The sequence below is a fragment of the Protopterus annectens genome, chromosome 4.part0 (assembly GCF_019279795.1).
Source record: "Protopterus annectens isolate FY-2018-M chromosome 4.part0, PAN1.0, whole genome shotgun sequence".
In the NCBI taxonomy this organism is placed as follows: Eukaryota; Metazoa; Chordata; order Ceratodontiformes; family Protopteridae; genus Protopterus; species Protopterus annectens.
In genome coordinates this window covers 1,481,752,094-1,481,773,489 of record NC_056733.1, presented here as the reverse complement: position 1 = coordinate 1,481,773,489, position 21,396 = coordinate 1,481,752,094, and the positions used below count along the sequence as shown (strand labels likewise).

General features: G+C 41.0%; 1 protein-coding gene across 2 annotated transcripts in view; it reads left to right on the top strand.

The window, feature by feature from the left end:
* Positions 1-21,396, top strand: part of GRK6 (G protein-coupled receptor kinase 6) — a 1,979,509-nt gene that overhangs the window by 1,775,947 nt on the left and 182,166 nt on the right. The gene's annotated exons all lie outside the window — the stretch shown is intronic.

Below are 21,396 nucleotides of genomic sequence, written 5' to 3'. Positions count from 1 at the left end.
TTTTCACCAATCACTGGCACACCATCTACATAGAAAGCTGACTGTTGCAGGTTTACTTGATCAACTTGCTTTTTTGAGTGACCCATTTGTAACTGTGTTAGGTCTACTTGATTTACAAAATCTCTGAAAATGATTCCACTTCTTACATTTATGGCATTGCTGACCAAATGCTATGCACTGTTTTCTTCTGGACTCATGGTTGGCACCACAATTGCGACAGTTAACAATAAAGCTTGATTTGGGTTTTGCTGATTCACCCTTATACTGTACCGAGTAGCATTTGTTCTGCACTGGATAGCCCTGGTTCTGCACTGAGCATGCTCCTTAACTGAACTGGTCTTGGAATGTGCTAGAAGACTACAGGCTTTACCTGGGAGTCCCACATGGGCTGCTGCTGCCATGTGCTTAGGCCTGCTTTTGCCTGTCACATATTACATGCTGTCTATGTTAGCTCTGGAGCCTAATGAAAGCATGCTGTTATCACTAGCAAGCATACTTGTGTGCCTGTGTGTAACCTCATGGATCTGACAAATCTCAGTTGCTTTGCTCAGCATCAAGTCACTATCATGAAACAAAATCTTTCTCACAGCAGCATTATTAATATCACATGAGTATGTTGTTTATTAACTCATCTTTTAAATCACCAAACTGACAAGTTTTAGCTTTGTTCCTTAGGTCAGTAATGTAAGCTGTAAAAATTTCCCCTTGCTTCTGATCTCTCGTGTAAAACAAATGCTTGTCTAATGCAACATTGGTCTGGGGGTTACACATTTCTCTGAACATGCGCTTCAAACACATGGGGTCTTCCCTTGATTCAGCCTGCACAACAATACGACGAGTTTCTCCTTCACCTTCACACATTGTTGATGCATACACAAATGAACGTTCCCTTTCAATGGCCTCTGACCCTGCTAGGTTTCCCAAAATGAATGCCCTGGTGCATGTATCCTTATCAGAATAAGCTGTGTGTATAAAATATCATACTCTTGCTCAAATATTTTCCAATTCTCTGCAATATTCTGATCAAATACAAGTGGTTCTGGCTTGCGAAATCCATCTACCATATTAACATATCTTAGTGAAGATTTTTGCAAATGTACATGGACAGACACACACGTGCTTGAAATCTATGCCAGCACTTGCAATAGCATGATAAGCCTCTGGAAAACTGAACTTTATTAAATAAATCTCCTAGGCACTGCAATATTCACATCCTTGGCCCTCTCTTTTTTATTATATTCACAAATAGTCTAAACACTGCTGCGAAATCTGCTTCTATTATTCAATATGCTGATGACGCTACTCTTATTTGCTCTGCTCCCACACCCCAAGAACTCCAAGATAAACTGCAGAAGTCATTTCTAGATATTGAAAATTAACTAAATGAACTTCAACTTATCGTAAACCCAAACAAAACAAAATGATGATCTCTAACAGGAAATCCAAAGCAAAACCACATCCTCTGTCTATCTACTCCACTAATGGCACTATAATAGAACCAGTTAACCAAACAAAACTACTTGGTGTCACGATAGACAACAACCTAACATTCAATAAACAGATATTACTCACAATAAAGAAAGTTCACATTAGACTTGGTGCTCTATGTAGGGCCAAACCTTGCCTTACTCAAAATGCCAGACTAGCCACAGCCAGATCCCACCTCCTATCTACTCTTCTCTACTGTTCTCAATGTTTCACTAACCTGCACAAGTCTGATTTACATCTGCTTGATTCCTGCTATAACAAAATAGCAAAATTTGCTGCTAATATACCCAACAGGGCCCATCATTGCCTTGCTCTTCAAAAATGACACTGGCTTGAATTTTCCAGTCTGTTACTGCTCAATCAGCTCACCACTGCCCACTGTATTTTCCACAAACCTGAAAACTGCCCTGCACTCTCCAACCTAGTGCAACTATGTACCAACCCCAGGACCCATAGATCATTCGATAAACTTATATCCCATAATTACTTTGGTGACTCTCTCTTCTCTTTCAAAATAGACAAACAGTGGAATCTATTACCCCAGAATATCTTAAAAAATACAGATCGTCATAGTTTCAAAAAACTCCTAAAGGAATACTTTACTCAGTAATGGCTATGCTGCTGTAATACTCCTGGCTAGTTTCTCATGCCTTCGATCAAATGTTTTCTATTCTGCAATCATCTTGTCTTACTTCTACCAAATGAAAATACCACAATTGTTTTTAGTTATATATCTAATGAGTTTCATATTACTGTCTGTAATAAGGCTTAAGAAATGTAATGTCTTCTGTTTTTTATTCACCTTTTTGTAAATTGTGATTGTTGGCAACTGTCAAACTTTTTTGTATATTGTTTGTAAATCTTTTAAAAATTTTTGTAACCTTTTTGTACTATTGTTATGGAGGTTATCTTCCCAGGTCTCTGCTGAAAACAGGCTACTTGCCTAGCCGGACTCTACCCGGTTAACAAATGTAAAATAAAATAAATTCTGAAATCACTTTACTGTAAAAGTCACTTGCCTTGAAATTATTTTACTATACGAGCCATTTATCTTGAAATTATTTGACTGAAAAAGTCATTTATTATCATTTTAAGAAACCTTTCAAATAACTGTGTAGTGCGAATAAACAGGACAATGGAAGCCGAGGGCTAGAAACATTTCGAAGCAGCTGTACTTTACGAATAAACTATTTCGAAGTAATTGCAATTTGTGGATAAAACTGTTTCAAAGTATTTATACTTTGCAAATTAACTAGGTAGAAGACGCTCAGAGTGAGAAACACTTTGAAATAACTGCACTTTGTGAATAACAGCATACAGCACACTGAAATTTCCCAAAATGGCTGCACTTTGCCAAATACTCTGTACAGTGCAAGAAACACTCTTTAATGGCAGCAGTTTGCAAACAGACACACCGATGCACAAGAAACTTCTCGAAATGGCTGTGCACTTCATGAAATAGTTGCATTTTGTACACAACAAACCCTTTGGAATAAATGCACAGTAATAAACATACACTGTAAGCACTTTTACACACTTTGAGATACTTCAAATAACTCTAGTTGTGCAATTCAAGGCTTCAGTCAATGCAAAGTAGTAGTTCATGCCAAAACACAGTAATCTGCCAAAACGCATGCATTCGCCTTGCTTTATTTATGCTCAACATGCCCTTTTCTCCCCCTTTTGTTATATTTGTTTTGCTCGTTTAATCTCTTTTCTTGCCCCTTATACTTTCTTGTGCTCGCTTTAACTCTAGACATGCTCGTTTTACTTTGAGCATGCTTGTTTTGTCAGATAATCCTGTTTCAAACATTTAGTTTGATTAATGAGCTTTTTATGCTTCCCTTTTGCTTAATAAATGATTCTGTGCTATTCGTTTCCTTAGTAATATGTTTTGTGCCCTTGTAATGCTCCATTTTTTTCCCTTTTAAGAAATAAATCTTCTGTGCATAATCTCTTTACCTTTAGCTTGCTTCTGGCCCATTTTTCTCTTATTTCACTTAGTTTACTTTCGTCATTAACTCTGCACCTTGTGGCTCTGAAGAATAGTCTTCACTATCCTGATTATGACACTCGCCAGGTCAGGAAGAAACAGGTGAGCATTATGGGTTCTTGCTCAAGCAGATTTATTATCCACAAACACATTGTAAATGAAGTTAAGTAACATTATAAACCCATTAGCTATCATGCAAATAGAGAACACTCTGACTGCACCTTCAAAATGGCACTGAAGATAACACATGCTTGGAATTTATATGCACACACAGACCTAGAAATGCTTCGTAAAGGTATAGCACACTTCTTATTCTACACTTTCCAAAGCCTTTGCTTCAGTCAGTCACTTTCTTTTGTCTAAAACGCTTTCTCTGCATAGCCTCAGTTTACCTTGTGTTCACTGATTTACTGACCACCTCCAGAACATATATTTTAAAGTAATAGTTAACCAAGGATAGTATCAGCTTCAGACAGTCAAATCAGGTGTTCCTCAGGATCCTGAACTGTGGCCACTGCTTTTTTAATGTATGTTGTGTCTCAGGGTAAGTAAAGATTTACTGCTTTATGCTGATGGCTTGGTTATTTGGTTCTCAGGAGATTTTCATGATGAAAATTAGTAATTAACTTTATCAAGAATTGTTCATTTTCTTAGATGTAGCGATTTAAGGAGTTTTATATTTTGCTAGGTATGTGAAATGTATAAACTGTTCTGCATTACCTTATTTTGGAATGGAATTGTATTTAAAAAAATTTGATCTATGTTGTCAAGCTTCATTCTTTCCTCAAGTGGGTTTGGATCCCATCAGATCCAACTCGGCCGATGCTAAAGCTCACAGCCTCCAAATCTCTCGAGCTTCTCCCTTGCCCACAATGCACCTGTCAAATTACCTCAGATCTCTTTTGCAGCTTCTGGGTATCAGATGTGGACTACCAATCTCTCTTGAGCTGTGTTAGACAAGTAAAGTTTTCTAAATTTTTTTCCGAATTTTTTCCATTAAGTAGTCTAATTTTTTTGTGGTTAATATCTCTACTGTTCTTCCCTTTTCTTTTTCACTCCCTTGCCCTTAAGACTTTCGTAAATTCTTCCATACCATTGTTGGTATTCCCTTGTCTCCTTCTCTTAACTAATGTCTTTAGAGTGTTATAGTTATAAGTTTTTCCTTTTTGCTGCTGCTCCTGTTTTTTCCCTTTGCCTTTTTTATATTTGGTACTGTCCAATACTATCATTAGTATCTCCCTCCCATTATGATCTTGTTGTAGCTTTTATACCATTGTTGGTATCCCTCCCCCTCTGTTTCTTCTTCTATTCTGTAAAAAGAAAAAAAAGTTGCCTTTTCTTTTCTGATTGCCTTCTACAATATCTATCTATTATTCCTTTCCTGTATCAGATATTGCATGATGACTGACAAACCTGTGGGTTTCAAAAAGTGCTCCAAATGTGGGCATAAGTTGCCGCTGTCAGATGCATACACCCTTTGTGTGTAATGCTTGGGTCCTTTACATTTACGAGAGGACTGCTCTATTTGCCACAGATTTAATCCACTGGCTTTAACTGAGGGGAAAAACAAATTGATATTAAAAGGCCTCATTCCTTCCTCTTTTGGAGAAGCCATATACCAGTCTCCAAAGTGGAAGCCTTCTACTTTGTCCAAATCTTCCTTGGACTCTACTCAAAAGAGAAGTGCAAAAGATCTGGTCTGAACTCCAGATCTGAAGAAAATGAGAGTTCAGCATCTGAATTCTCCCTCGAATTCCATGAAGTCCAAATAAAGCATTACGAATCCGACATTGGCTAAGTCTGATCAGAAAATTAAATCATCTGATTCTACTTACCGGATCAGACAGAACCTCCGGAGACTCTGTCAGTGGACCCAGTTCTTGACAAACTCCCATCACCTTTTTTTTGCAGAAAGGCAGCATCCCCCACTATTTAATCTAATAGTTTTTCCAGTAGTCTCACAGAAGAAGATGTGGAGAGAGTGGTGAGGAAGATCCTCTCAACACAGGGGCAGATTGTTTTTTCCTTGGAACCTACCCCTGTGGGTCAGGTTACCCAACCTTCCACCACACTCCCCCTGCAAGTTCCTCCTCAAACACCATCCATTGCCTTAGAGTCACAGGATCCCAGCTGTCCAGATCTGTCAGTCTCGGATCTGAGGATTTCTATATCCTTGGATCTGACATTGTCTCTGAGACCTCCGATCCTTTCGGATCCAGAGAGCTCTCGGAGCCGAAGCCTGCCTGTCAGGTCTAGAGTGTAGCAGTCGACTCCAAAGCTGGATAGTTTGGCTCCAGCTTCCATCTCTGGGGTGATGCCAACAGAGCAGAGAGAAGGGATTATTCAGAAACCTGCTTTCTCGGATCAGAACCTCTTTGTGACTTTTTCAAGCTCTGCCTTCAAGGCTGCGAAAAGAGTGTACTCTGCCTCTGCAGTCCTGACAGAACCTTCCCCGTCAGATCCTACATATTCCACCATGATGTCCCAGCTCCTGGAGCCTCACCATCTTTCTCCACTGGGTCATCCTGTACTGAAGCCTCAAGTTCCCTCCCAGGGAATTTTGAATTCCTCTTCAGACACTTCCCCAGAACATCCCACTGAGGAAGTGCCCAAGAAGAGGACATGCAAGAGGATGCACCTAGACTCCCCACAGGAGTCCATCACCAAAGACACTGATTTTGATGAGGGCAAAGGGTCCCATTGGTCACTTCCTGAAGATGTTCCCTTTGGAGACATCCTAGAAATCCTTAAACAGAGGGGTGGCTGGACTTCCTCCAACCTTACTCCAGAAGAATCTCTTGTCCTAGCGACTTTCGGTACATGACTGTCTACTTCCTGGGTGACTCCGCCCACCGACGAGCTCATTGACATGATCTCTAGATGGGAGTGGAAGGAACCCGACTTCATAGAATCCATACCTTGGAAACCAGACAGTATAATGGTGCCACCTGTGGACAGACAGTTTTGGGGGAAAGGAGTTCCAGTTTCATAGTTTCATAGTATAGTACTAGGCTATCTGCCCTGGGGCATTTGTAAGCCTAGCCATAGTGATGTGGCTTTTGCCACCCCATGAAATGGTACAAAAAATGTACAGAATACATTTAGAATACTGTGCCTCTGTCTAGTAGTGACACAATGAAGGTCCCCTTATATAATAGAGTTAGTTTACTGTGCCCCTGTCTAGCAGTGACACAGATGTGACCCCTGGGGTAAACTTTCGATCTCCCATCCACTCATCAAGATTTCTCTTGAAGAGAGCCAGTGAGGGGCTCTGCCTAATACGAACTGGGATCTTGTTCCAAAGCATGGGAAGCCGCTGGGTTATGAATCTATCCCTCCAGTATGTCCTATTCATACTTGTGCCGAGATTTAAGTCTTTAGCTCTCGTGGTCCTGATGGATTTGGATTTTTTGAGGTGGAGCATGTCCATCAGATCCTGATTGGACATGGCCTTGAACGTCAGGCAGAGATCACCTCTGAGCAGGCGGTATGCTACTGAATAGAGCTGAAGTTTCTTTAGTCTGGCAGAATAAGACATATGTTGGAGACCCTTGAGCCTCTTGGTGAGGTACTTTTGCGGTCTCTCCAGCTGTTGCAAATGCCGGGTGAGGTACATACCAAATGGGGGCATTGTACTCAATCATGGGTCTGATGAGGGAGGAATATAGGGGTACAATGACATCCTTGGATCTGGATGTGAATCCCTTCATGATGAGGTGTGCAAGGTAGAATGTTTTTCTAACCACTTTCGCAACGTGGGTGTCAAATGAGAGGTCGCTGTCGACTTGGGTCCCTAGGTCTCTGATTACTTTTTCCATACTCAGTGGGTTGCTGTCTATGATAATTTGTGGGTACTTTGTTTTTCCCAAAGGGGATGACTATACATTTTTTGGCATTTAATTTAAGGCCGTGACTCCGGCACCAGTTGTCCGTTTCTGTGAGGGCTTTTTGTAGGATGTGTGTGTCTGCTGGTGTATTGACTATGGCGCCTAGTTTGCAGTCATCTGCGAACTTTGTCAGCCACAGCCCTCCCATGTTTGCTTTAACATCTGAGAAATAAATGCCGAACAAGAGGGGTCCCAGGACAGATCCTTGTGGGACACCACTTGTGACTGGCTTTGAGTCTGACATTGCTCCAGCGATTTTAACTTTATGAGTTCTGTCCTTTAGCCAGTTTGCAACCCATCTAGTGACATAAGGGTTTACTTTTAAGCTGTTGAGCTTATCTATGATGCCTGAGTGGGGTATTGTGTCGAAAGCCTTAGCCAAGTCCAGGTGTGCTGTATGGACTGCTTTGCCCTCATCAATGGCTCTAGTGACCGTTTCGAAAAAGTCAACCAGGTTTAAAAGGCAGGATCTGCCCTTTACAAAGCCGAACTGGGTGGGGTCAAGTGTCTGTAGGTCCCCTATGTCCATAATGATTCTTTCCATAGCTTTGCAGACCAGGCTGGTTAAGCTTATGGGGCGGTAGTTTCCAGGTTCTGTAGAGGCACCCCCCCCCCCTTGTGGAGTAGGACCACTGTTGCTGTACGCCAGTGTTCAGGTACATATCCCGAAGTAAGGCTAAGGTTAAATAGCATTTTTATGTGTGGGTTTAGTTCCTCTTGGAGTTCACGTAACACGCAACCCGGGATACCGTCAGGTCCCATTGATGCTGTGCTTTTTGCTTTGTTTACGGCAGTTCTCACTTGGACATCTGAGATGACAGGAAGATTACATTCAGCTGGGATAAGTATTTCTTCTTTTGGGGGTGAAGGAGGGGAGAAATTTGCACTGAACCTGTCAGCCAGAATGTTGGCAATATCTGTGGGTTCAGTGTATTTTTTGTTGTTGTGAACCAACTCTGAGCATATCTGAGGGTTTCCGCCCAGGTTTCTAACATAGCTGAAGAAGGCTTTGTGGTTATCTTTAGTGTCCTTAGCGATTTTTCTCTCAAAGTTGGCCTTGGATGTTTTTATGAGAGATTGTAGTTTTCTGCTAATGTTGATCAGAGATGTCTTCTCTTCATGGGATTTTGCTCTGACGTGCAGTAGCTTCCTTCTTTTGTTATACCATTTGTTTATGGCTGAGGTCCACCAGACAGGGCGCTTACCTTTGGTGGAGAGGGACTTGGATTTGTTTGGGATTGCATGATCAATGCATTCTTGGAGATGTCCATGGAAAGCATTTGTGAAGGATTCAGCATTGTGGGATGTGGTATCCACTGGCACAGTGGGCTTAAAGGATACCATCTCAGTCTTAAGAAGAGTGAAGTCTGCTTTTGAGAAGATTTTCACTGTGGTCTTTTGTGCTGGGGGTGGAGGTGGGATATGTATATCCAGGGTGATTAGTTTGTGGTCAGATCTCACTAGTGAGGGGTATACTTCCGGTGTGGAGCATTTTGTCCCCATGTTTGTGATGATCAGGTCTAGTATATTATCTCCCCTAGTGGGAGAGGTGAGTAGTTGTTCCAGTGCATTTGAATTTATGAATTCCAGGAACATTTGGGTTAGGGTATTAGGGCTAGAATAATGTACCCAATCTATGTTTGGGTAGTTGAAGTCTCCCAGTATGATCGTATTTTGTGATGCATTCATATCCTCCAATGTCTTCAGGAAGGCTGAGTGGGGTTCTTGAGATTGGGAGGGTGGTCTGTAACATGCTACCAGTTGTATAGCAGTTTTGCCTATGGTTAGTTGCACCTGTATGGTCTCTGATGCTTCATGTGTTGCTACTAACCTGGAGGTGTGGGTGTCCTTGATGAATATGGACACTCCCCCTCCCTTTGTGGTTCGGCCCGGGTTTTGGGGCCGAAAAGCATGATCTGAGGTATAGCCTGGTAGCTGGGGTGCTCTCAGGAGCCTTGAACCAGGTTTCAGTTACTGCACAGACGTCGATGTTCTCCATGCTGAGGAGTGCATCAAGTGCCTACATCTTGAGATTTAGACTTTTGGCGTTGAGCAGCATTACCCTTAGTTTTTTTCCATTTTTGTTTTCTTAGGAGGTGGGTTTGTCTTTTGAGCCTTGCCTAAAAAAGGCACTATGGGGGTGGCAAGAGCCTTAGCCAATATCCGGAAGCCCAGTGGTGACAGGTGTAAGCCATCCCTTGCGAAGCAGCGTGGCTTGTCCAACATGTCATCCCAGGCAGACAGACATTGGATCCCCTTAGAATGACACCAGTACTTGAGCCAATTGTTAAAGCTGCTCATCTTGTCTTTGTATTGTGGTATCATTCTTGGTGAGGGCAAGATGCTGCTCAGGGTCAGGGTCATACCAGCCTGGGCTAAATAATCGGAGAGCTCCTCTATGTCTCTTTTCATGTAGTCCAGGGAGGTACGTCTCAGGTCATTCACACCAGCATGGACAATGACGGAGTCATATTTGTACTTGCTTTGGAGTGACTTGAGTGCGTGTGTTATGTGGTGGATCCTAGCTCCCGGTAGACAGCTCACAGTCATCTTCTCCTTGTTCAGCCTGGTCAGCGGGACATCAGTGTGTCTGACTATAGAGTCACCTATTACTAGTGTATCAGGCAAGGTGTTTGGCCTTAAGGGCTGTGATTGGTTGACACACTGATTTATTGAAGTATGTGTTGCATATGTTTTGTTTTGAGGTGGCGGATTTTTGGATGTCTGCTTTGGGAGCCTCTGTTGTTTTGGTAAGTTTTTTATTAGAGCCTCCGAGTATGTCTTTGTGTTTTTATGTGTTTGGTTTGCAGTTGTGGTAGGTCTATGTGGGACTGGGATTGTTGTGTGTGTGGTTGCCATCTCCTCCTGTCTGGTCATGCCAGCCCTGAGTTGAGAGAGTTCAGCCTCCAGTTTGGCTATATAGTTGCATCTCTCACATGTATTTGTGTTTGTTGGGAGGAGGAGAGTGTTGTCTGTGTACATGAGACAATTGTAGCATTGTCTCAAGATACCCAGATTGACCAGCTGAATTGGAGACGACGCCAGTAATCTACCACTCGACATGCTAGAACAGTATAAGGGAGTGCTGTACCTTTAAGGGAAGTGGATATTCACAGGGGTGGTAAGTAGATGTAGTGCTTTACTTAGTACGAGAGTGCTTACTTAGAGAAGTATTGAGAACAAGTGCTAGGCTTATAATATAGTGAGTAGTCTGGTTATACTAAGAGTAGAGCTTCCTTAAGGGAAAATTTGAAGAGCAGACTTGGCGGAGCCAGAAAAAGTTTAACCAGCGCTGCGCTAAGCCGTGCAAACGCGGATTTTAGACAGTGAACTACAAAAGAGCTAGAAATGGTCCAAGACAACCAATTACTACAGCTTCTTGTGCTGAGGTCACTTCTTACAGGGACAGGTAGGCTGCTCAAGGCTCCCCACTCCCACTGGTGAGCAGTGAAACTTCCTTCTATCCAAGTAAGGTAATGGACAACACAGGAACTACACCACAGTACAGAATACAGCAATGCCTGTAAACTGGTCTAAACTAGTCGAGGAGATGCGGGAAAACAAGGATTATTTTTTTGTTTTTTTGGTAGAAACACACAGAAAATGCAGAAACAGTGATAAATTAGTTACACAGGCTAGCACACTTTAGTGGGCAGCCTCCACAGTTAAATTAAACAAACAAACAAACTTTCGATCAAATTCGACTAAAATGTAACTTTAAGTGCAGATTTTAAAATAATGCAGCAAGCAGTTAAAAAACAGTTCAAGCTAGTTCAGGGTAAGCTACAGAAGCTATTCCAAGTGAAAAAAAAGCAAAGATACGTAAATCCAGAAAGTAGTCACTTTTCTGAGTTCCCTGTTGCTAGGACCACTCTGCAGAACCACGAGGAGCTTGTCTGAGCAGTATAGCCAGAAAAAAATGCCCAGAGGTGGATTTTAAACAGTGAACTACAAAAGAGCTAGAAATGGTCCAAACAACCAATTACTACAGCTTCTTGTGCTGAGGTCACTTCCTACAGGGACAGGTAGGCTGCTCAAGGCTCCCCACTCCCACTGGTGAGCAAAGAAACTTCCTTCTATCCAAGTAAGTTAATGGACAACACAGGAACTACACCACAGCCCAGAATACAGCAATGCCTGTAAACTGGTCTAAACTAGTCGAGGATAGTCATGGTCATTGCGGCAGCCACAAAGAAGGAACTAGCCAACGAGAATCCCACTGTCCATCCTCCCAACAAGGAGTCGTGGGTGATGGACAGACTGGGAAAGCATGTCTTTGCTTCAGCAACCTTTGACTAGCAGTCACTGAACTATTTGGCACACTTTATTAAACTTCAGAGAGATTTTACCAAGGATTTGGCAAAGACTCTCTCAGGAGCCTTTTCTGCAGAGGTTCAAGGTTCAGTGACTTCTCAGTTGGCAACCCTACAGTTAGTATCCAGTAGTTCTATGAGGTTAGTTTCTAACATAGTGGAAGGGACCTCTAGAGCTGCAGGTTCAGGCATTTCCATGAGAAGGCATTCTTGGATGCGATTGTGCAATTTTGCAGAGCCATTTAAGTCCAGTTTTGTCAATGCCCCCTTTGATGTAACTACTGTTTTTTGGCCTTAAAATAAACAAAACACTGTCCAGACATTAGAAGGATGGAAAGATCTTGTCTGCTGTGGGCCTACGTTTTTCGGCCCTCCAAAGATCATACTCCAGGAATCAGTGGAGAGGCCAAAAGATGTGGTTCAAAAAGTCCCAAATTCCTTTCCATGACACCCGTGGAGGAGTTGCCCCCCAAGGGCAGAGGAGGGAACTCCAATGGACATTGTCACCCTCGTGGCAGAGGTGACCTGCAAAACCAGGGTTCATGAGAATCTTTCTTTGATAAACCCTACCAGTGCTCCTGAGCTGAAGCCCAAATGTCCACCTCTGGAGGCAGTCGGAGGACATTTATCCCTGCACCAGAGTGCCTGGCTAGATTTAATAAAAGATTCTTGGGTGCAGAGAATTATATCCAGAGGTTATATAATACCATTTTCTATACCACCACCAATTCCCAGAAAAATTTCCAGTGTTCCACCCAGTCAGAGGGATTAATCAGCAATCCAGATTCAAAAGCTGCTAGAAAAAGAGTCATCCAGGAGGTCCCACCAGACCAGATAGGATCTGGAACTTACTCAAGGTTCTTTTTAGTGCCAAAGAAAACATGGGACTGGAGACCAATTTTGGATCTCACAAATCTAAACAAATCTTTTCTCTGAACCAAGTTCTGGATGGTCACAGTTCAGACCATTCTTGCTTTTTTAGTCAAGGACGACTGGTTGTGTTTGATAGATCTTCAGGCCACCTACTATCACATAAAAATGAACAGGCAATTCAGAAAACTATACTTCCGGCTGGGAGCCAGTTAATACTAGTTCAGAGTACTGCCTTTTGGACTCACTACAGCCCCCAGAGTGTTTACCAAATGCATGGCAGTAATAGCAACTTACCTCAGACTGCAGGGATTCCAGGTGTTTCCCCTACCTGGATGACTGGCTCATTACTGCTCAGACCAGGCATCACTCATTCATGCAAAGGATCAGGTTCTCCACACCTGCACTCTGCTAGGAATAACCATAAACTACAACAAATCACAACTTCAGCCAACTCAGACATTGGAATTTAAAGGAACACTGCTCAACACCAAGACTGCCATTGCTTCCAGCACAACAAGTTCAGACAACAAGGTCACAGGTCAAGAAGGTTGTAGAGAACACATCAGCCTAAGAACATGCATTCCCTGAACTCTAGGCCTCATGGCAGCAGTTCTGATGGCCAGGTTTTACATGTGGATCCTTCAGTGGATGTTGGCTACTCAATGGTCAATCTTCCCATCCAGTCAGTATCATTCCAGATAAAAATTACCAACACTTGCAAAAGAGATCTCCATTGGTGGATCATCTGATCAATTGTTCCATGGCCATCCCTTCATCCCCCAGCAACCCAAGGCCATAGTGACCATGGATGCTTCCCAGATGGGTGGGGGAGGCATTATCTAGGGAAGACAGTCCAGGGTACTTGGTCCCCTGACAAGGTCAGTTTGCATATAAATGTTTTAGAGATGAGAGCAGTAGTCTTGGCTTTGTGAGCATTTCAAGATATTCTTCCCTCTGGGATGACTGTGATTCAAATGGACATGTCAGTCATCTGGTACATCAACAAACAAGGGGGGAACCAAATCTTGTACATTGTGTTGAGATGCTGTCAGGGTCTGGCAGTGAGCAATGTCTTCTAACAGCTTTCTTTGTGATGCAAATTCCAGAAAGAGTCAGAGTGGTTGCGGACAAACTGAGCAGGTGCATTCTTCTTAAACATGAGTGGTCCCTCAATGAGAAAGTGGCAGACGAGATTTTCCATAAATGGGGTCAGCCATGCTGCAAATTTTTTGCCTCTCCCCTAAACAACAAATGTAGCAACTACTTTGGCCCGATTCCCGCACAGGGGCTTTCACTGAGGGATGCTGTACTTCACGATTAGTCCTCTGGTCTCCTTTATGCCTTCCCACCAACCCCATTGATTCCAAAATTTGTATAGAAAGTTGCCAGGTCAAAGAGCACAGTAATCCTCATTGCCCCCTGCTGTCCTCAACAAATTTGTTTTCCCTTTCTAATGCGTCATCTAGTTAACCACCATGAAACCTAGATCCGAGTCCGGACTTTCTGTCTTACCCAGTGGGCATGTCACACCCGGATATACCAAACCTCAAGTTGACGGTTTGACTTCTCCAGTTCCCTTAGCAGCCAGAAAGTCTGTGAAGTCATCACCTGTCCGACATATAATTGTATTTTCCCAGAAACCCTTAACAAGAAAAACATGCTCTAGTCAATGGAAAAGATTTGCCCTTTGGGCTCAGCAACACAATCTTGACCCCTTTTCAGCTCCATCAATCACATTTTACATTTGCAAAAATCACAAAATAGATGATATGATCAAGAAAAAATTAACAAAAAGAGCCACAAGGAGTGGGTTCCATCAGTTTAATCCATCCTGGTACCTCGGCTTCTCGCCTTCAAGGATGGATTAAACTGCTAGAAGCCACTTCTTGTGACTCTTTTTGTTCATTTTCACATTTTATATTTCCTTGCACACCTATTTCAAAGAGGTGCTAGTTCTTCAATTGTAAGTACAGCTAGCAGCAATTTCAAATTACCGAACAGGTTTTAATGGCACATCCACAGCTTCTCATAAATTGAGCAAGGCCTTCTTAAAAGGGACACTTCTTCTAAAGTCTCCTTTTAACGACCCTACACCTTCATGGGACTTAAATTTGTTGCTTAAGTCTCTCACACAACCTCCCTTTGAACCAACAGCTATATGTGACCTTAAATATCTTACATGGAAAAGAATTTCCTTGGTTGCCATTGCTTCTGCAAGAAGAATTTCTGAGCTCCAAGCACTATCTTCTAAACCTCCTTACTTGGTTTTCCACAAAGATGGAGTGACCTTACATACCAGTCCATCCTTTCTTCCAAAGGTGGTGTCAGAATCCAACAACAATAGAACTATCAATTTACCAGTGTTTGTTTTCAAGGTTACCAGCAAAGGAGAATATATCTTACATTTTCTGGATGTTCATAGACAATTGCAATTGTATTTGCATAGAACAGAAAAAAATCAGGAAAGTAGGCCAACTGTTTTTTTCCTTCTCTGAACACTGGGAAAACCAGTTTCCAAAGTTACCCTATCTAAGTGGCTGACAAATTGCATTTCCTTTGTCTGTACTAAATTGGGCATTTCTCTTACACATGCCTTGAAAGCACACTCCACTAGATCCATGGCTGTTTGTGTTTTTTCAGTCATGAATGTAACTGGACGATATCTGTGCAGCAGCAACTTGGGCTACTCCCCATACCCTTGTCACTCATTACAGGTTGGATCTGGTTTCCAGAAGTAGGGTGTCATGCGGTTCTATTGTGCACAATATCCTTCCTTGAGTCCACCCTGGATACAGGTATCTAGGGACGCTGTCCCACTTGTTGAGGATAGAATGAAGATTGACAACATCAGATAAAGAAGTTATGTACTTACCATAACATTCTATCTGCGTTGTCGATCTTCATTCTTCCTCAACTCCCTTCCCACCAACCCCTGTCCTTGGCTTCTGGAGGAATGAGTATTTATATGATCTCTCTCTCTATCTATCTATATATATATATATATATATATATATATATATATATATATATATATATATATATATAGATAGATATATGTGTGTGTGTGTGTGTGTGTATATGTATATATATATATATATATATATATATATATATATATATATATATAAAAATATGGTTCCACTTTATAATCCCGAAATACTGAAATCTCAAATTTCAGTATCCCAAGACCATAAAGTCGAATCTTCAAAATAGCGAAAGTGCATAATCCTGAATCTGACTAAGGCTTTACTTTACGTGTGAGGATTTAGGTGGAATTTAAGGTAAGTGAGTGTTTTGTAAGGGTTTTTGTAGGTGTTTGAGTGTATGCGAGTGTGTTTGTAAGTTTTATGTGTGGGTTAGGGTAGGCAGGTAAAACTATGAGTGTTTAAGTGTTGGATGTGGTGGTGTTTGTATATATATAATATATATATATATATATATATATATATATATATATGGGTCTACTTCATTTGGTCGACAACTCATATGACTGACACTCATTTGGTCGACAGCTCATTTGGTCGACAAACATTCTAGGTGGGGGGCTTTGCTCCCCACACCCCCCTAATGTGGGGGGCTGTGCCCCCCACACCCCCCCAACTATATATAACAACTCCACAGTCGCACAACAGTGGGGAGGGGGGCAAATCTCAGGTTTTTGCCTTGAATACTTTTTGTCGACCAAATGAGCTGTCGACCAAATGAGTGTCAGTCATATGAGTTGTCGACCAAATGAAGTAGACCCATATATATATATATATATATATATATATATGTATATATATATATATTTTTTATATATATATATATATATATGTATATGGATTCACTTTATAACCTCGAAATGCTGAAATATCGAATTTCAGTATCTCGAGACTATAAAACCGAATCCACAAAACACCGACAAACAAAAACCGCGAAACCACATAACCGAAAACACCGCACACACTACACTAAACATACAACACAACACCCACATCACAACATAAACAAAAAAACAACACACATACACAACTCACACACACATAAGCAGGGGGGCAAGCCCCCCTGCACCCCCCATGTGGGGGGCTGCGCCCCACACCCCCTACTTATATATACTAACTCCGAGATCGCACAAACACAACACAAAAGCTCACTCACACGCACATTCGCCAATCCCTCACACACACTCTAACTCCCACTCAAAACCCTTACAAAACACTTACTTACCTGACATAACACCTACATCCAAACACGGCACCGTGCACCAACAAAACACAAACCCGGACATTACGTAGCGCAACTTCATAACTGCGAATTCGACATATTTTCGACATATGTCAAATTCGCGATTATGAACGTTCGCTATTTTTAACATTCGACTTTATAGCTTCGAGATACTGAAATTCGACATTTCAGTATTTCGATGTTATAAAGTGAACCCATATATATATATATATATATATATATATATATATATATATATGTGTGTGTGTGTGTGTGTCAGAGACTGTAGAATGTCTAGGTGTGAGTGCACTGTCTTTTTCTGTTTGTGTGATCTCGGAGTTAGTACATATAAGTAGGGCGGTGGGGGTACAATGGGGCTTGCCCCCCTACTTTTATGTAGTATAGGTTTGTTGATTTGTGTTTTTGTGTCTGTGTGTGTTTTGTTTATTTGTTGTAGTATGGGTCGAATGGTGTATGTGTTGTGTGGTGTATGGTGTATTTATGTTTGCGGTTTTGGGGCTTTGGGATGTTAGGCGTTCAACTTTATGGTCTCGGGATACTGAAATTCGAGGTTTCTGTATTTCGAGATTATAAAGTGGAACTATATATATATATATATATATATATATATATATGTGTGTGTACAAAATAAAAAAAAAAATTATATATATATATATATATATATATATATATATATATATATATATATATATATGTAGATATATATGACTGTGGATATGGCTTTTCTATAATTCTCTTAATCTTCCAACACTAATGTGGCAGCAAACAAGATCTGAGGTAGTTTGACTGGTGCATTGTGGGTAAGGGAGAAGCTTGAGAGATTTGGTGACTACGAACCCACTTGTTGAGGAAGAATGAAAATTGACAACACAGATGGAACATTTTGGTAAGTACATAACTTTTATTTCTACACTTTTCATCACATACATCATTAATATCAAAGGTAGTCCTCATCCATGGTGCCTTCAACTCCCCTGGGCAACCGGCCTTAAAGTTTTAAGACTAACATCTGACCCTAAATCTACTACAGTTTGTTTTAGCCTAAAGCCCCAATAGTTACAACGCTTTTTGAAAATATAAGTTTAATATGATCAATGAGTACTAACACTGCCACTCTACTTGTCTAAGGAAAAAAAAAAATCCAATCTGTGTACTTTTAGCCAAGATAGTTTACAAAGTCAGTGATGTGGTTCAGAAATACAGTCAATCACTGTCCACCATAACGCCAGAGAAACTCACTCCTTAAAAGTTCTTCACTATCATATTAGACAATAACTTTAAATAAACTTGACCTAAAACCAAAAGTAAAACTCCACCGCCCACCTCAGACTGTTTACAATTACAGCAGTGATAAAAAACATGTCATCTTTTTTTAGAGTAGATGTTTATTCAGTATAATGCAGTTACAGTTTCCATCTATCATGAAACCTAAGTCTATTCCCCCAAATTATTTTCCTCCTTCCATAGTTGCTCCATTAGAGCTATCAAATCAGTCCCTTAAGGCTTTCATTCAACTTCCATTTTCTTGTTATAATTTTTTTGTTGTCTTTTGCCAGCAAACAGATTAGCCAGGCCATTTCTAAAGCCTTGTCATCCCCTCTGCCATGTACCACATCCAACAATAGAAACATGTTTTTGTTTAATCACACTTGGCCTTGGGTAATCCTGTTTATTAAAATAGCGAGATCTCCCCGAAATTGGACTAAGGACTCACAGCTCCAAAATCATATCTCCAATCCACCCGTTGATTTTTCCTGCACCTCCAACAACTCTCATCCACCTCTGAAAAGATCTTCTCCAATCTATATGGTGTATAAAAATACATCTGATGTTGTCCATTTCATTATGCATCATGAATGGATCTTCAGATTCGTCCTCGGATCTAACTCTGCCATTTCTTATTAACATATGATCCGAACCTCAAATTCCTCCCTATCCCATGATGCCTTACTCCTATTCAAACTCTCAGATCTCATTTGCCGCCTTCCAGCACAGATGCAATTGCGAGTCTCTCTTCAGTTAAGTGGAATTTTCTTATCTCTTCTTGTAAATTCTCCTATAATTTTAGAACGCTTTCTTCTTTATAGTAATTGGCATATCTTTAGATGTAATCTTCCCTCCCATTGGACAGTTTTTCCTGTAGTTTTCACTGGCGTTAGAGCTCTTCCTACATTTCCATTTTTTTCTCTTTCTCTCTGTACAATTCTCTTTCTCTCTCCATTCTTTTTTTTTTTTAAAAAAAAAGCTTTCCCTGTATTTTTTACCAGAAAAAAGGCGGCAGGACACTGCTATTCCTTAAAACTTCTAAAACTTTTATTCCATAAAATCACAAGGTGAGCGCTTTCGGGATACTTCCTTTCATCAGACAAAGCTCTCTTTAAACAATACCTTTTTAAACAAACCATATCCAATAGCACTCAATGAAAAACCCGCCTGTTCTGAAGGGTGGGCTTAACAGGTATTACATCATTCAGTCCAGGCGTCCGATTGGCCATTAGCTCAATAATCCACCTGGACTCTGCCAGCTCTGTCAAGTGCTTTACATCGCCCCCTCTGCTGTTCAACCTAACATTCACTATTACCCTAAATGTGAACCTATGTGTGGAGTTGTCTATCACATGCCTACTGAGGGCATTATGCATGTCTCCATTCCTAATACTGGATATATGCTGCAAGACCCTTATTTTTAACATTTTGTTGGTCTTCCCCACATAAAAACTGGGGCAGTGACTGCACTCAGCTAAATAAACTATGTCTGTGGTGCGACAGGTGGCCCTCCCCTTCAACAAAAATTGCCTATGTGTAACAGGGTGTACAAAACTAGTCAACTTATTGATGTAACCACAAGCTTTGCATCTCCCACATGGAACTGTACCTACTGTTGTAATGGCCACTGTATTGTTAATATTGGACCTCTCTTTACATAATAAATCCTTCAAGTTTTTATTCCTTCTATATCTGAAGGTTGGTCTATACCCTATTAAATCTTTTAAGCCCTCATCACTGGTTAGGATATTCCAATTCCTACGAACAATATTGCAAATATCACCTATATTACTACTGTAAGTGAACATTAATTGTGGGCCTCTTGGTGCTGTGGGTCTATTATCAGTGGTAACACCCTCGGCTGGAGTCCGTCTTAACCATGGTTTATACTTGTTACTCCTAAAACCTTTACTATTGTCTATTATTCTGTTCACTTTACTGCTTTGATAACCCCTATGTTGTAAACACCCCTTAAGTTTATTCAGCTCCTCCTCATAATCATTATCAGCCAGACATATTCTGGAGACCCTGCTGGCTTGCCCCTGTACTATATTAGAATAAGTATAACGGGGGTGCATGCTGTCGTATGACAGTAATGTGTTTCTCCAACAATCTTTTCTGTACAACCTAGATTTAAAACCATCATCCTCTTGTACTATATTAACATCCAAAAAATCTATGGAATCAAAAGCGGCATTAACACTAAATCTAAAGAATGTGGTTGTGGAATGTAAAAATTCCACAAACTGGTGCAGTAGACTCAAGTTCCCATCCCACAAAATAAAGACGTCATCTACAAATCGTGCGTACATCTTAATATAACCCTTCCAATGCTCACTACGGAAGATAAAGGTATTCTTCCACTGGGTGAGGACAAGATTAGCATAAGTATTGGTGCAGGGGGTGCCCATGGCAACCCCCTGCGCCTGTCTATACATGGAGTCTGCGCCTATAAACACATTATTCTCCAGAACGAATGTTAACAATTCCTTTATTAGGTTGATTTTGTCTTCAGTCTCCCCTAAATCCCTTAGTAGAGCAACTATCATATCAACACCATAGTTGTTATTAATCACAGTGAACAGATTATTGACATCCAGGGTCACCATCAGAAATCTGTTCACTCTTTCCAAACTGTTCACTTCACCCAACTTCATTAAAAAATCTCCTGTATCTGTCAATATACTGTCAATTCCATCAACAAAGGGTCTAAGATTATGTTCCAGCCATATAGAGATGTTTTTGGTTACCCACCCTCTACCTGATACAATGGGTCTGAGAGGTGGGTTAACCAAAGACTTGTGAATTTTTGGGAGCGCCTTGAAAATGGGTGTAACGGCTTTATCTACCCAAAGAAACTCAAAGGTTTCCTCCGTGATTTTCATCTCAAACAATAACCTCTGCAGGCCTTGATGTACCCTATCTGTAGCTAGTTTGACCCCCAAGGGGTTAATCCGGATATAGGTGCCTTCATCCAACAACATTTCTTTTAGCTTGTCATTGTACCAATTGGTATCAAGCACAACAACAGCTCCTCCCTTATCAGCCGGTTTTATTGTCAATTCTTTATTCACACTTAAACCCTTTAAAGCTGTTCTCTGTGTTTGAGTTAAGTTATAAAACTTACTAGTTTCACCCTCCATAAAATACCTCATTAAATCCTGTTCACAACCACTAATGAAAAGGTTTAGTGCCGGAGTTAATGGTGGAACATAACTACTAGGTTTCCTTAAAGTCATACTACCCTTATCATTCGCACCAAACATCATTTTCAGGGCTTGTCCTCTCCCAGTGGGAGAATACCTTTATCTTCCGTAGTGAGCATTGGAAGGGTTATATTAAGATGTAC